The sequence below is a fragment of the Euphorbia lathyris genome, chromosome 2 (assembly GCF_963576675.1).
Source record: "Euphorbia lathyris chromosome 2, ddEupLath1.1, whole genome shotgun sequence".
NCBI classification, from domain to species: Eukaryota; Viridiplantae; Streptophyta; class Magnoliopsida; order Malpighiales; family Euphorbiaceae; genus Euphorbia; species Euphorbia lathyris.
This window is the reverse complement of record NC_088911.1, coordinates 139,128,390-139,143,884: the sequence shown is the minus strand read 5'-3', so window position 1 is coordinate 139,143,884 and position 15,495 is coordinate 139,128,390.

Below are 15,495 nucleotides of genomic sequence, written 5' to 3'. Positions count from 1 at the left end.
TTTCTCTCTCTAAATATTAACTTTCTCTCTCTTTACCAAACATCATCTAAACAATCTCAAAATAAAAAAGTTGAAGAATTAAAGTTGTTTAGAATATTAGTAATTCTTAAAATATGTCATTTTTGAAGTCGTCAAGGGTGATTTTAATACTATCAATCGAAAAAGTCCTTATTTTGCTAAAATTGAAAACCTTAATCCTCGTTTTGACAAAAAGTAAACCACAGTCCTTTATTTGATAATTAGTGAAACCACATGGGTTTTATTTGAAGTTTACCTAAAAAAATATTACGTTATCCATCTTTTTTTATTGTTTTTTCTAAATAATAGATAAGTTTAATTTCAAAAAAAATCCTTGTGGTTTCACGTTTTTATAGATCGGTACATGTGGATTTTTTTATTATAAACCAAACACTGTGGTTTGAAAAAAATTCATTTTTGTTGACTTTATCAAATTTGGCCAATAATGACCTCAAAATGAAAATTTTCAAGAATTAAACCACATGGCATTTAATGAAAAAATACTCATACTCTGTTAATGAGACTTCAAATTGCACTGTCTAATAAATGTTTGGTTTAAAATTGTAATATTTTCTAGGCAGAGGCTAAATCATTCTTCTTGAATATTTGATTATCCTATTTTCCTTTATACTCGATGCCGTTTAGGGTCGGGTGTGACACATAGGACTATATTTGTAAGTTATCTTAATTATTGTTAAGAAAGAAGTTGTGAATTTAGATGTTCCCTTTTGTTCTATTGTTGTTGATTTTCACTTTATTTTTATCCGAATGTATGTTTTTACTATTAAATTCAAATACGAGATAATTATTTATATATCTAATTTTTAAATTGAAATAGTTTTTCTATTTTATTAAAGAAAAGAATTGGCTTGGAGGGAAATTCTATTATGATTCCAGTCGAATGGACCTTACCAATCAAAAGATGATAGTTATACAATTTTATTTTTTACATCATTCATTTTTTAATAATATGGTATAAATATCATTTTTCATCAAGCGGATCCATTTCACCTAATCTACTATAGAACTTCTCAGATTAGAGGTGCCTCTAAACGGTAGACCCTAGACGGACACCTAAACTAACTCCCCCTAGATTCGTCTATGCCATCATCATCCCCATACCTCTCTACCACATTAATACATATTCACTTAGGACACTCGTTGGAATGATGCCTTGAATCATTGTATCGAAAACACTTGAAAGGTACTGGTTTGGTATATGGTTATTGTTTCTAGGAGGTGGAGGTGCTCCCTTAAATGGTTTCCCGTCTCCCGATGGCGCTCTCACAACATTAGGAGCCTTATCCGCACTTGAACTCACCACTTGGGTTCCTTTATCTAAGAGCCTCGGTGGTTCCCGACTCATTTATGAATCTTCTCCCATATCCTCTGATAACTCTCCCGATCTCGCATACCCAATTATGTCGTCTTGAACGCTAAATTCCTTGCATCTTGCACCCGAATTACCATTTGAATCCCAATTTTTCTTGTATGTTGTATCTCAACCCTCTAAATACCTCAAAGTTGAGCTCTCGTCGACAACCTAAAGAACTCTGACTACCTTGTCCATAATGTTGATATGAACTGTAGAGACATTGTTAATAATCTAGCGGTAAGAATCTCTCCCTCAACATCGATTTCATCTGTAATCAAGATTGAATCGGTTCTCGGCCTCCTCTTCTTTTTTCTTCCCCAGTATGTTCCCACCATACTGAAGCTCTGCCCTTCAACCTATAGGCAACCAGTCTCACTTTCCATTGGTTCGAAATTCCCGCATACTCAAGGAATCTCTCAACCTCCGCCAACCAATCAAGAAAACCTTATATATCCACTTTCAACTTTAATGCATAATCTCTATCAAAATTAGCTTTATATGAATTTCTAATATGCTCATTCCCACCAATTGGGTTTCTCCCAACAAATCCTACATTTCTATCAGCATTGTACCTATGATGTTCATCATCAAAATCATACTCATCATTATCACTAGCATGCTCATCAACTAGCAAATAGTTAGGTTGTCTTACCTCTTGTGGCCTCAGACCTCTCCGATTTGGGTGTGGTGGAAGCGGATTCCTCTTAAGTGGAGGTGAAGGCGGTTGTAGCGGTGGTGGTTGCATATTAGGACCTTCCTCATTTCTCTTTGGATACCCTCCCAATGCTTGTTAGAGCATGCCTTGAAATTCTATCCTCATTTTGCCCATGGTAGCTCTTATTTTCTCATCCGATCTCCATTGTTGCTCATTTGTAACCCTTATGTGCTTCCTAACTTCGAGCCTCAACTCATCTATTTTCTTGTCATAAGCATCCATGGTTTCTTATGGGATTTTTGGTTGAACCATGCCAAAAGAAGTCTCGTGTTAAAAAAAATGGCTCTGATACTAACTGATATAAATCAATAACAAAATGATAGTTTTTATCATAAACTAACAAAGATTCATATTGTTCTCAATCTAAAACTTAAGGAAATATCCTAATGGGTAGAACCTTAACTCTCAATGAGTGTTTTTTTATTTCAATTCATAAAAAGATCCATACATTACAAAAAGAGGGGTGTATATACCTTTCTAGGCTATAAATGACTTAAAAGCCCCTGAGGCGTAATGTTATTTTAATTAAAATGTTGTAAAGAATTAGGGCTAAAAATGACACAAAATCGTAGCATCAATGCCCTCATCGGCCACGGCATTCTTACTCTCTTTTCGGATAAGATTGTACATCTCTTCCTTATAAAGGGAGCTTCATTATCTTCTAGATTCTCTGTAGATCTTTCTCTCTAGGTTGTCATTATCTTCTAGATTCTCTGTAGATCTTCCTCTCTAGGTTGTCGTCGATCTTTGGATCTTTGCTCTATAGTTTTCCTATGGTCTTCGTGTTGACCGTAATGATGAGATTTAATAGAATTTTGCCTATAGTTTTTTCTTGCACCTGAAGGACCTCGATTCATCAAAATAATGTCTTTGGCGTCTTTGAGACAACCTTTTAAGGGAGGATAATAAGTTTCCCCATATCCTCCTATGGTGTACTTTTTTTAGGGCGTTTTGGAGTGATTATATCAATAATAGTATGTGGTGTGGCCCTTCCTCTAGAGTTTCCTCTTAAATCTTCCTGTTGTGAGTCCTAAGATATGTCTATCTTATAAGGGTAGTTTTGAATAGTATGATTTTCGGCAAACCAAGCAACATAATCTTGCATGTCTGTGTTCTTGTTAGCCTCCATCGCGTCCTTGAGATCTTTTCTAACATTTTGACATCTCTGTTGCATCTAAAGATATTTATTGATTCTTGTACATATCTCATATTATAGATGAGTTGTTTGATGATCTCAACCATAAATTCCTTTGTTCGGGATCCAATGAGCCTAAACATACTTTCATATGCTGGTCAAATTAATTTTGGGGTAAGTTGTAAAAGTCTGATTAGATTATGATAACATTGGGATATTATCCAAAGGATCAAAAGAGATATTTACCCCCAAAACGGCCGTGTATTGATCGCTTGATGTCGGAACGCTAAGGCGAATCAAACGAAGAGATCCGATGGGCGGATCAAACGAGACTACGCCATATGAGATCCGTAGGCAAACCTATGTAGAGATCCGCCATAATCCCTTGATCCGCCAGTTGAAACAGCTAAGCCGATTCCTTCATAAAAGCCATTAACGAACTATTAATGAGCTAACGGGCGTGCTTAAAGGAAACCAGTAACCGCCATTAATGGAGCATTAATGGAGACTTTCTAGTTACTAAAGGTTACAACTTCATGACTATATATAGCTTGTATCTCGAGCTATCAAGGTACACTTACACTTACCCTTTGTCAATTCAGTTTGCTTTCTTGTTCCTCTATACTGACTTTGGCATCGGAGCTTTCCCCCGTCGAACCTAAGGACGCCCCCACAGGGACGGAAGCTAATCAGAAATTCTCCACAAGTCATCAATTGGTGCGGTGAGCGTGGAATCCTTAATCAAATAAAGGGTTTTCGTTCACGTTAAAAGATATGACGAATGGAGAACAGAACCCCTCCTCGGGGGTTGAAACACCATTGGTAACCGCCTACGGTCATTCATGATCATTCCTCCGCTTTGGAGCATGGCACCCACTTCTACGGTATCTCAATGGCCACAGGCGGCTATAGGATCAAATGCCCATACTCTTCATTTTTCCAAGTTCCAACTACAGACTCCTTGGTGACCACCACATTACCGCCTGGTGAATGGCCAATCAATCGGGAATTATTTCCTGACGGAGTGGAAGGAAGTCAGAGGAATGCTACAACTTTTCCTGGCGGATCGACAAACCCTAGAGTTTCTCTCGGCGGATCCGGTGCACCTGGTCACTCACGTCCGAATATTCTAGACGGCAGATCGGAGGGCCAAAGGCACAAAAAGAGAAGAAAGGGGAAAAGCAGGCGATCAAAGTCACCTTCGCCTATAAGGAGATCCTCCCGCCGAGGTAGATCACCTCCATCCTCCGGACGGAGACAAAGTAAGAGGCCAATAGAGACACCTCGTTCGGATAGGCCCCCACCACAGCCGAACCAGAGGGAGGATAGGTAAGCACCTCCTAGAAGACATGGAGGGGACGATGGACAGGCTCCTCCTGGAGGACATGGAAGTGAAGGTGGACGTTCGCCATCAGACCCGTCGTCCGACTCCAGCTCCTCGTCTTCACCAAGTCGATCTCCACGTCTCAGGGCAGGTCCAGAAAATTTTGATGATCGAGTTAGAGCTGCGGTGCTCCGCATAAATGAAGAGAATGCCAGGCACAACCCATTCACCAATCGTGATTCGCCCTTTACGGCATGGATCGAAGCTGAGGAAACAGATAGGCATTTCAAAATACCTAATATCCCGGTTTACATGGGTGCAGACAACCCGGAGGCCCATGCCAGAAAGTACCGAATGTTGCTCAGCCTTAACCGTGAAAGTGAGGCGGTCTTATGCCGGATGTTTATCACCACATTAGGCGGCCCCGCTTATGATTGGTTTCAATCTTTACCTCCCGGATCAATAGATAGCTGGGATCAGTTGAGTAGGGATTTTGTGTTAAATTCGCCGGATGTATCCCTCCAGTGGTCAAGTCACGGAAGCTTTTTGAATTGAAGAAGAAGACGAATGAACCTCTTCGAGAATATGTAGACAATTTCAACAAATTGTGCATCTGAATCGTCGATGTGGATGTCTCCATGGCAGTGGAAGCTTTAGTGAAGAACACCACGTGTAAAAGCTTGCAGGAAGATCTAATTAGGAAGAAGCCCAGAAATATGGCAGAACTAATTGAACGATGCAAAGACTTCATGGAGGTTGATGATATCCGCAGGGAGTCCTTGTCTCCACCAAAGAAGGATAAATGGCGAATCTCGCCATCGGGATAAGGAGAAAGATAAGCACCTTGATTCCTCATCTAGAGGTCGGCGGAGGGGCTCCAAAAACAAATCGGCATACGTGTCGTCATTTACGCCGCTCAATGCCTCTAAAAGCGAAGTGCTGATGTGGATTGAGAACAGCCAACACAAGCGGAGCATTTCATACTCCGAACCAAAAGGGGGGGAGTACACCAACACCGGGAAAAATCCCAAAAATTATTACAAATACCATAGGAAGAATGACCATGACACAGACGCTTGCTGGGAATTGGATAGGGAGATAGAAAGGCTAATCGAACGAGGAAAGTTGGACAGGTTCGTCCAAAATGATAGTAAGAAGGGTGATGGAAATAGGTCGGGAGATGATCAGAAGAAAAAGGCAAAAGGGACCATCAATGTCATAGCAGGCGGACCTGGATACCAACCTGTGTTGAAAAAAGCGAAAACCACTGCTCTAGATAGGGCATCACTTAATCGCCCTTTTGCAGATGCCGGCTCAGAGATCTCTCCTCATGCGGATGCCCTGGTCATTACTATGATGGTGGAAGGCTGGGAGATGAAAAAAGTGATGATCGATACGGGAAGTTCATGCAATGTTATCACGAGAGGAGCATTCGCCAAGCTTATGGTCGACCCCATCCAAGTGGAAACCACCATAGTAGACATTCTGGGAGTAACAGGGCACACCATCCAAACAAAGGGCCATGTAACATTAGATTGTGAGTTAGCTGATGAAGATCAAGTCTGGAAATGAGATCTGGAATTCTCCATCCTGGATGGCCAATTAGCTTACAATATTATCCTTGGACGACCCTTTATCTCCGAAGCCGCAGCTCTCATCTCCATACGTCATTTAACCATTTACATCCCCACGGCCAAGGGAGGTGTAATGGTCCGAGGGAATCAAAAAGTGGCTCAGGAGACATATTCGGCATCTTTAATGATTCGCCCGCAGTCTAAAGAGGAAGACAAGGAAGAACTTGTCACCATGGCCTTGGGTGAAACAGAGATGTACCTTATGGCGGATGAAAAGCAGGTACGGATGGCTAAGGGGCTGAAAGGAGAGATTAAAGAAGCGATTACCAAAGTTCTCCATGAGTCGGAGGATGTCTTTGCGTGGAAATATGAGATTCTCCCCGGAATTAGTCCAGACGTGATCACCCACAAGCTCAACATTGACAAGGACGCGGTCCCGGTGGCACAAAAATGACGAAATCATGGCCCTGAAAGGCAGAAGGTGATAGAAGAAGAGATCACCAAGCTTAAACGGACAGACGCCATCGAGGAGGTGCTTTATACACAGTGGCTGGCGAATGTGGTTCTCGTCAAAAAAAGCAGGCGGATCGTACCGCATGTGTATTGACTTCACAGATCTCAACAAAGCTTGTCCCAAAGACAACTACCCCTTGCCATGTATTGATATCTTAGTGGATGGAACCGCGGGACACGCCATGTACTCTTCACTGACGTGAAGTCGAGTTATCACCAGATTCCAATGGAGCCATCGGACAGAATCAAGACTTCGTTCGTGACTCACCAGGCCACCTATTGCTTAAAAGTCATGCCCTTTGGGCTTAAAAATGCAGGGGCAACTTATCAACGGATGATGAACAAAATATTCGGAGAAAGCAAAGGTGATAACTTTTCTGTCTATGTAGATGATATGATCATCAAGAGTACCACTATGGAAAAACATGAGGATGATATAAAGGAGGTACTGGGCGTACTTCGACGTCACAACATCAAGTTGAATCCAGAAAAATGTACCTTTAGAGCAACGTATGGAAAATTCTTGGGATTCATGATCAACCAGAAGGGCGTAAGCCCAAATCCCGATAAAATCAAAGCTGTCCTAGAAATGAAAGTGCCATAGAATATTAGAGAGGTGCAACGTCTTAATGGGCGGATCGTAGCCTTGGGCAGGTTTATCTCATGTTCTGCTCGTAGATTCCAACCCTTTTACGAAGTGATCAAGAAGCAAAAGGCATTTGAATGGAACGAGGATTGTGAGAAGGCCTTCGAAGGGATTAAGCGGTTTCTCATGGAGCCGCCCCTGATGAGTCGACCTCAGAAAGGTGAAGATCTCTATATGTATGTTTCAGTAACAGATAAAGCCGTTTGCATGGTCATGATAAGGGAAGAAGATGGTCAGCAATATCCCATTTATTACGTGAGCAAGGTATTAAAAGATGCTGAAACCCGATACTCCAAGCTCGATAAAATGGCGTTGGCCATTGTCACCACAACGATTTGCCTTAGGCCCTACTTTCAGGCTCATGCTGTCATAGTTCGCACAAACATACCGATGAGGAAAGTGTTGCAAAAGCCCGAGACCTCAGGAAGATTGATGGAATGGGCAATTCGCCTGGGAGAATTCGATGTTCGTTATGAAAGCCGATCAACCCTGAAAAGTCAAGTCTTGGCAGACTTTGTGAATGAATTCACTGAAGAGGGAATGAATCTCCCCAAATCTAAAGTCGAGGAATGGACGATGCATACGGATGGAGCTTCATCGGCAGAAGGTGCAAGTATAGGCATCGTGATTAAAGGTCCCCAATATATAAAGCTACGGTACGCAGCAAAATTGGATTTCCTTGCAACCAATAATGCGGCGGAATATGAGGCCTTAATATTGGGGCTGTGCCTGCTAAAGGAAATCACTCCCGAGCGGATTGTGATCTACAGTGATTCCAAGTTAATTGTTAACCAGGTGATCAAAAATTTCGAGGTAAAAGATGATGTTCTGGCCAAATACATTGATAAAAATTGCTCAATCACCTTGAAGCCAAAGAAACTAAATGGGAACTGATCCATGTACCTCGAGGATCAAACACAGAAGCGGATCACCTAGCTAAAATGGCTTCCAACAAGGAGAACTGGGCGGATCTACAGTGCCCATTCGAAGTCAAAGCAGCCCCGTCATTCGCCTTGGAGGAGGTATCCATACTCACGACAGTGGAAAATGACTGGAGATCATTAATCCGCCAGTATCTGATAGATGGAACTCTGCCTTTGGACAAGGAAGAAGCTCGACGCATAGTAAGGAGGGCGGCCTATTTCTCCATGATAAATGGTTGCCTCTACAGAAAGTCTTTTAGCCACCCCTGGTTAAAATGCATTGTGCGAGAAGAGGGACAACAGATCCTCAAGGAGCTGCACGAAGGAACATGTGGAGCCCATAAGGCATCTGCCTCCATCTTGAAGAAATCCAGGTTAGCAGGATTTTATTGGCCCATAGTGGAACTTGATGCACAAAAATTGGTGGAATCTTGCCATAATTGTCAGATTCATGCAAATGAATCACACACCACCAAACACCTCCAGAGGCCCATCATCGAAGGTCGACCCTTTGCTATTTGGGGAATTGACATTGTTGGACCATTTCCTCCTACCCGCAGACAAAGGAAGTACGTGGTAGTGGCAGTAGATCATTTCACCAAATGGATAGAGGCTGAAGCTGTCTCCTCCATCAATGCTGAACGAATGGTGGAGTTTGTTGGTCCCGTGTGATTAGTTCCAAGGGGGGGTTAGGAACTAATATAACTTTTTTTCGTTTAATTGTATGCTGACTTAGTTATTTTGCGAGTTTGTCAACTCAGCTTTTGGTCAGCTTGGCCAGATATGCTATAAGACAGCTTTGGCCGGATATTGACTAAAGCTGTTTTATTTATAAGTTAGATATTGACACTCTTTGGAGGTCAGCTTCTAACTTAGCACTTGAAATTACTCAGAGTCAACTTTAAACAATTTTATATGCTGAGTAAACTTCACATATAACACATGCACATATATATATATTGAGAGAGAGTTTAGAGATTACTCAGTATCACTTATCCTGGTTCGGCCTCTCTGCCTACGTCTAGTCCCCAGAGTCCTCCGGGCTTTTAGAATCCAATACTGAGCTCTTTAAAGGTAGAGCACAAACCAATTACAAGGCAGTTGAATATGCAAGAGTACCTTCCTCTATTCGTCTACTCAACTCCTACTAAGTGCTACAGCCCAGCACCTAGATTTCTCTACCACTGAATGTTTACAACCAAACACTCAGCACTACACTCTCAATTTTACAATTGATAAACACTTGTTCCTTTTCAAATAAAGAACACTTTAGAAGATTACAAGTAATCACTCTAGCATTTACACAAGGAATAGAAGATGGGTGTAAGATCTATTTTTGTAACTAAGTGCTTTTGTATCTTTTCTCTCTTGTATTTTTCTTTTTGTGATTCGGCAATGATCCAAGGATTTTGATTGTCCTTATATAGGAGAAAATCTGGAATCAGATCATTTTGAAATGATGTAGCCGTTAATGTTAAAACGGCTCTTTTAGGGGACAGATTCTGGTCAGCTTCAGACTGTTCCGGCCATTCCCTTCCTCTGCATTTCTTCAGACGTTAGGCTTGTCTTCTTGCGTCTGGCTTGTCTTTTTGTGTCAGTTGTCCTTTACCAATAATCCATTGACCCATACATCTCGGAATGTGTCTTCTGCGTATTTCCAAGGATTCAATTATTGGTACAGAGAGGCAGTAATCATTGTCTTTTAGCAAACGTCTTTTTCATGTTGTCCTGAAGAATCACTCAGCTTCTACTTCGTAAAACCTTGTCATTTCTAATTTCCAAGCTGAGTATAAGTTTAGTCAGCTCAGCTTCTTGAGACAGTGTTGTGGGCGTTTATGTCTTTGTCTTTCAATGCTAAGTTTGATTCCATCAGCTTGATACTTTAGGCTTCTATGCTGACCTCTTCCTGTCTTACTTTTATATATATTTTTTTATTTATATTTATACTCAACATTGAACAAACGGATTAGTACAATTAAAATAAATCACTTAAATTTAATTGTCTCTTAATCATGGATGATTTTGTCAAATCAAAATCTTGTGGAAAGGTGTTTCAACAAACTCCCCCATTTTGATGTTGGCAAAATGCATAATTATGGAACTCAGTTTTGAAATTCCCCATGATTGATTTATCTTTCATATTTCTAAAATTTCTCCCCCATAAGGGTTGCATCTGTTAATTTACCTCTTAAACCTACCAAGATTTATTTGAGATAAACTAAGGATGTGTGTACTGACTAGATTTAGTTCTAATTTCAGAAATGCTTGAATACTCAGTTTGGTTTATTCATTATTATGTATACTGAGTGTCTGTTTGTTCAATTTGCTTATGTTAATGTGTATTGATAAGCATGGCATTTGAACAGAAAAAAAAACAGTTCATTGGATAAAACATACACATACATAATACTTGTGCCCACAAAATAGATTCTTAAACAAAAACTTAAGTTTCACTTCTTCACACGGCCTTGCCTTCTTTTATCATTCTACTGCCTTACCCTTTCCTTTCACTTTGCTTCCTGATGCACCTGTCTGTTGTTGAGTTCCAGGTTGAGTTCTCTCCCCCGTTTTGCCAGCATCGGGTTTATAGACAAAGGTGTCATTTCTTGCAGCTGAGGATAGAACATTGGAATATCGTTGTAAACGCTTCGTGCTCTCACTCAAGCCGTCTATCACAGGAACGCAATCATCTCGAACGTTTCGAGGAACGGGGATGGACCCAGTGATCAGGTTGATAATACACTCATGGGACTTGCTAAGCTAAGTAAGGGAGCTGGTGATCTGAGCAAAGGATTGATGATACATCTTCAATAGGGCAGAATCATAGAAGATGCGTTGAGCATTGTCATAGCGAACGGCCTGTAGAATACCTTGTGAAAGTTTATCATTGATGGGGTCAACATCCATCTGAGCTTTGTTGACACTGAGAAGACTCACGGCTTCACTGAGTTGATCAATTGTACATTGAGAAGTGGAGGAAACGAGCTCTCGTGTACATGTAAGATTGGCAGTCAGCTTGGCAAAGCATCCCTGCAACTCAGCAGATGTGGCATACTCAGGATTGGCCGTTGGCCCAAGGTTGGGTAGTTCTGCCCTCAGTTTGGCAAATTGTTGATCTAACTCAGCTGAAGTTGCATATCCTAGATTAGGGGTAGAGAGATTATTGATTTTACCTTCAAGGGAGTTCATATAGTTTATCATCAGAAGGAATAGCTCAGTCAGCTTGGCAATGTGATCTTGCTTAGGTTGATGTGATTGGACGGTGGTCACAACACTGATAAGATCCTTGAGTCCCTTAATTTCTGTGAGAAGTTGAGTGATTGCAGAGATATATGTTGACTCAGGATGAGCAGACCTAGCAGCATCAGAAGTGGTGAACTCCTGGAAAAGAGATTGAGCTATTTCGATGATGCGATGGCCAGACTGAGTTGCACTAAGATAGGCATGTTGCTCAGTGGAAGTTGGCTCAGACACGGGAATGGAGGTGGAGCTGGATGGTGGTGGAGTTGGCTGCTTACTAGCTTGAGGAATTGGGGCTTGATGAGGTGTAGTACCAGGATGTTGAGTTTGAACACGTGGATCCATAGCTTTCTCCCCATGTTGAGTGGCTGGATCTTCGAGCTCTTGCTTGGTAGGATTTGGATTTTGTGAAGTCTTGGCATGTTCCTCAGTGCGAGTAACAGAGGCTTGATTTTGCTTCGAATCCTTGGGAGGAGACTCAACATGGTGGGAAAAATACTCAAACTGGATGTTGGAAGGATCCGTAGTTTGCTCCAAAGAGGGAGAATCTGCCAAGAGATCAATGGGAGGAGTTTTGACAGCTTTCTTTTTCAGTCTTCTGAGGGACTTAGTTTTTGGAGGTGACGGGTCAGTTTGAACATCTACATCCTCAACCTCAGCTCCAACATTCAGATCCTCTCTTTGATGTTCTTCTTCTTCTTCTTGTTCAACTTGTGCCTCCTGATTTTGCTCAATATTATCCTACTCAGCATGATCATTTCCTTCAGCATTAAGCTGAGTATCAACCTATCTTTGTTCTTCACCTTCATCAGCTTGCTCAACTGGAGTTTTCTCAAGATCAATCCCGATGTTCTAAGTGCAGTGAGATTTGGGTGTGACAACCCAATCAATTGGATCAGCTTCAACAACTTTCAATCCAGAACTTCGATTTTTCTTCCTCAGAGGTTGTTCTGGGGATTCGTCACTTTCTTCCTCGGGCTCAGCTTGCCCTTTCCTTTTCTCTGCTGACTTAGGTGTAGCCTGAGGTAGGTCAGCATCAACATTCTTTCCTCTGGTCATAGCCCTCTTCTTTCTGGGCACAGTTTCAATATCCTTTGCACAAGTGGCAAGTGTCTTTCTCTTTTTCTTTGCCTTAGGGGAATCGGCAGGAATGTCCTCTGGTTCTACTTCTGGCTCAGCATCATCTGCTGCTAGCTCAGTTTCAATTTCTTGCTCAGCATCGTTTTCTTCCTCATCTTCCTCAGCATTTTCAACTCCCCTTAAAGGTTGGTTAAATAACAACCCAAATAACAGAGCTGCAGTTATCTCTGATCCCAAACCCTTAGTTTCAGAGATTGTCTCGATCTTGTGATCTTCGAGTATTTTGGAGATTAGAGAACCTAGTCGAAGTTTCTTACCTCCCCGTTGGAGAGCACCAATAAAAAACACAGGCATATTGAGTGGGCAATATGTTAGCATATGCCATATAAAGCACTGCTCGAAATTGGAGGCAGACGAAGCTGAGTTGAGTTTAGGGAAGATGAAGTTTGTTAAGATGTAGTGCGCCATTTTCTGGTTTTGCCCCATACTGGTGCTTGGTATTTCTCCTTTGTAATTTTTGGGTTTGCAAAATTCCTTCATCTGGTCAAGCTTTTCCGTTGATACCTTTTCTTTTGTTGTTCTGAACTCGGTTCCTTTGTTAGGCAAGTTGAGTAAGGTCGCCAAGTAGGACGGAGTGATTACAATCTTGTGACCTTTAACGTGTGTCTCCAAATAGTCAGCATCGTCTTTATCAACATGAAGACCGGAGTAGAATTCCCTAACCAATCGTGGATAGGTGGTTCCGGGGAGAGAGAAAAGGCCTGTCCACTCGTTCTTCTCAATCCATTCACAGAATGGCTTTTCGGCAGTAACGAAGCTGGGAGAGAACCAGCGGCATTTGAGGACTTCTAGGTTGTGGACTTTTGTGTGAACTTTGACCATGGTTCTAACCTTGGGTTTCTTCTATTTTGAGGAACTTGCCGGGTCCGTTTGACGGCGTTTGCTCGGAGTTAGGTTAGACTTAGGAGGAGATTTAGGGCTTTCATCGGTGATCAATTTTCCAGAATTTTCACCGGAGATTTTCTGAGTGTTTGTCATTTTCAGAGATTTTTATGGAAGATTTGAGAGATAGAGATTCTGGATACCAAAGGATTTACGCGTGAAGAGATTTGAGGAGTAATTCATCTATTATTTATATATACCTAAAGCGGTCCTATTAATTGAACTAGCCGTTTTTCCTTGGGGCATTCAACCGATAGAGATTCTGTCATTTATGACATTTCCGGCGCATGGGTTGTCTCATAATTGTTTGCCTCTCCTAGGTGCTATTTATTACACGTGTTGGCATTTAATGGTGCAAGTGGGTTTTAGCGCAGTTTTCCTAGAAAATGAACCGTTTGTGATACTGAGAACTTAGTTCTATCAAGATGAATTTCCTATCTTAGTATATGATAGTTGCTCAGTATTTGTACCTACTCAGGATAATCACTCAACATGTATGTCAACTCAGTATGAGTTGATTTTTCTATATTTCAAACTCAGTAAGTAGGAGTTATTTTACTCAGCATGGCATTTGCACAGCATTCAAATTTTCACACAACATGGCAATCACTCAACATTCACTAGAGAATTATTGAAGGGGATTAGACATACTGATAGCTTCCCTTAGTATGTTGAATTGTTCACGTGCCAAGGGCTTGGTGAAGATATCTGCAAGCTGTTCATTTGTTGGCACATAGGTCAGCTTGATCTCATCTTTTAGTACATGATCTCTGATGAAGTGATGCCTTATGCTGACATGCTTCATCCTGCTATGTTGGATTGGATTTTTGGATAGATCAATGGCACTCTTGTTGTCACATTTGATCTCTATTGTTTCAGTCTTCACTCCATAATCCTCAAGCTGTTGCTTTATCCAGAGGACTTGAGCAACACAGCTTCCAGCAGCCACGTACTCAGCTTCAGTTGTAGACAGGGCTACAGATGATTGCTTCTTGTTGAACCAAGATACTAGACAGCTTCCAAGGAAATGACATCCTCCTGAAGTGCTCTTACGTTCTAGCTTATCTCGTCCATAGTCAGCATCGGTATATCCAATGAGTGTGAAGTCATTTGAAGTTGGATACCATAGACCTGCATCAACTGAACTCTGCAAATATCTAAAAATTCTTTTTACAGCTGTTAGATGAGATTCTCTGGGGTCAGCTTGATATCTCGCACAATAACATACTGAGTACTATATATCAGGTCGACTAGCTGTGAGATAAAGTAAGGAACCTATCATACCTCGATAGAGTTTACTATCTATTGACTTACTTTTCTCATCTTTGCATAGGACTGTATCAGTACCCATAGGGGTTGATATGGGTTTGCAATCTACCATGCTGAATTTCTTCAGCATTTCTTTGGTGTACTTGGACTGACTTATGAAGATGCCATTCTTACCTTGCTTGATTTGGAGTCCAAGGAAGAAGTTGAGTTCCCCCATCATGGACATCTCGAACTCAGTTTGCATCTGTTTGCTAAATTCTTTGCACAAAGATTCGTCAGTAGCACCAAATATTATATCATCTACATATATTTGTGCAAGTAGGGTATGTTTTCCCTTTTTCTTAATGAACAAGGTTGTGTCAGCTTTTCCCCTGACATAGTTCTTAGTTAGCAGGAAGTTAGTCAACCTCTCATACCAAGCTCTTGGAGCTTGTTTTAGGCCGTACAGGGCCTTTTTAAGTTTATAAACGTGGTTTGGAAATTTTGGATCTTCAAACCCAGGAGGTTGATTAACATATACCTCTTCGTTTATAAAAACCATTAAGAAATTCACTTTTGACATCCATTTGGTATAACTTAAAGTTCATGAAACTGGCATAAGCACAGAATATGCGTATTGCTTCTAACCTAACAACAGGTGCAAATGTTTCCCCATAGTCAATACCCTCTTGCTGACTATAGCCTTGGGCTACAAGTCGAGCTTTGTTTCTTATTACATTTCCATGCTCATCTAGTTTGTTT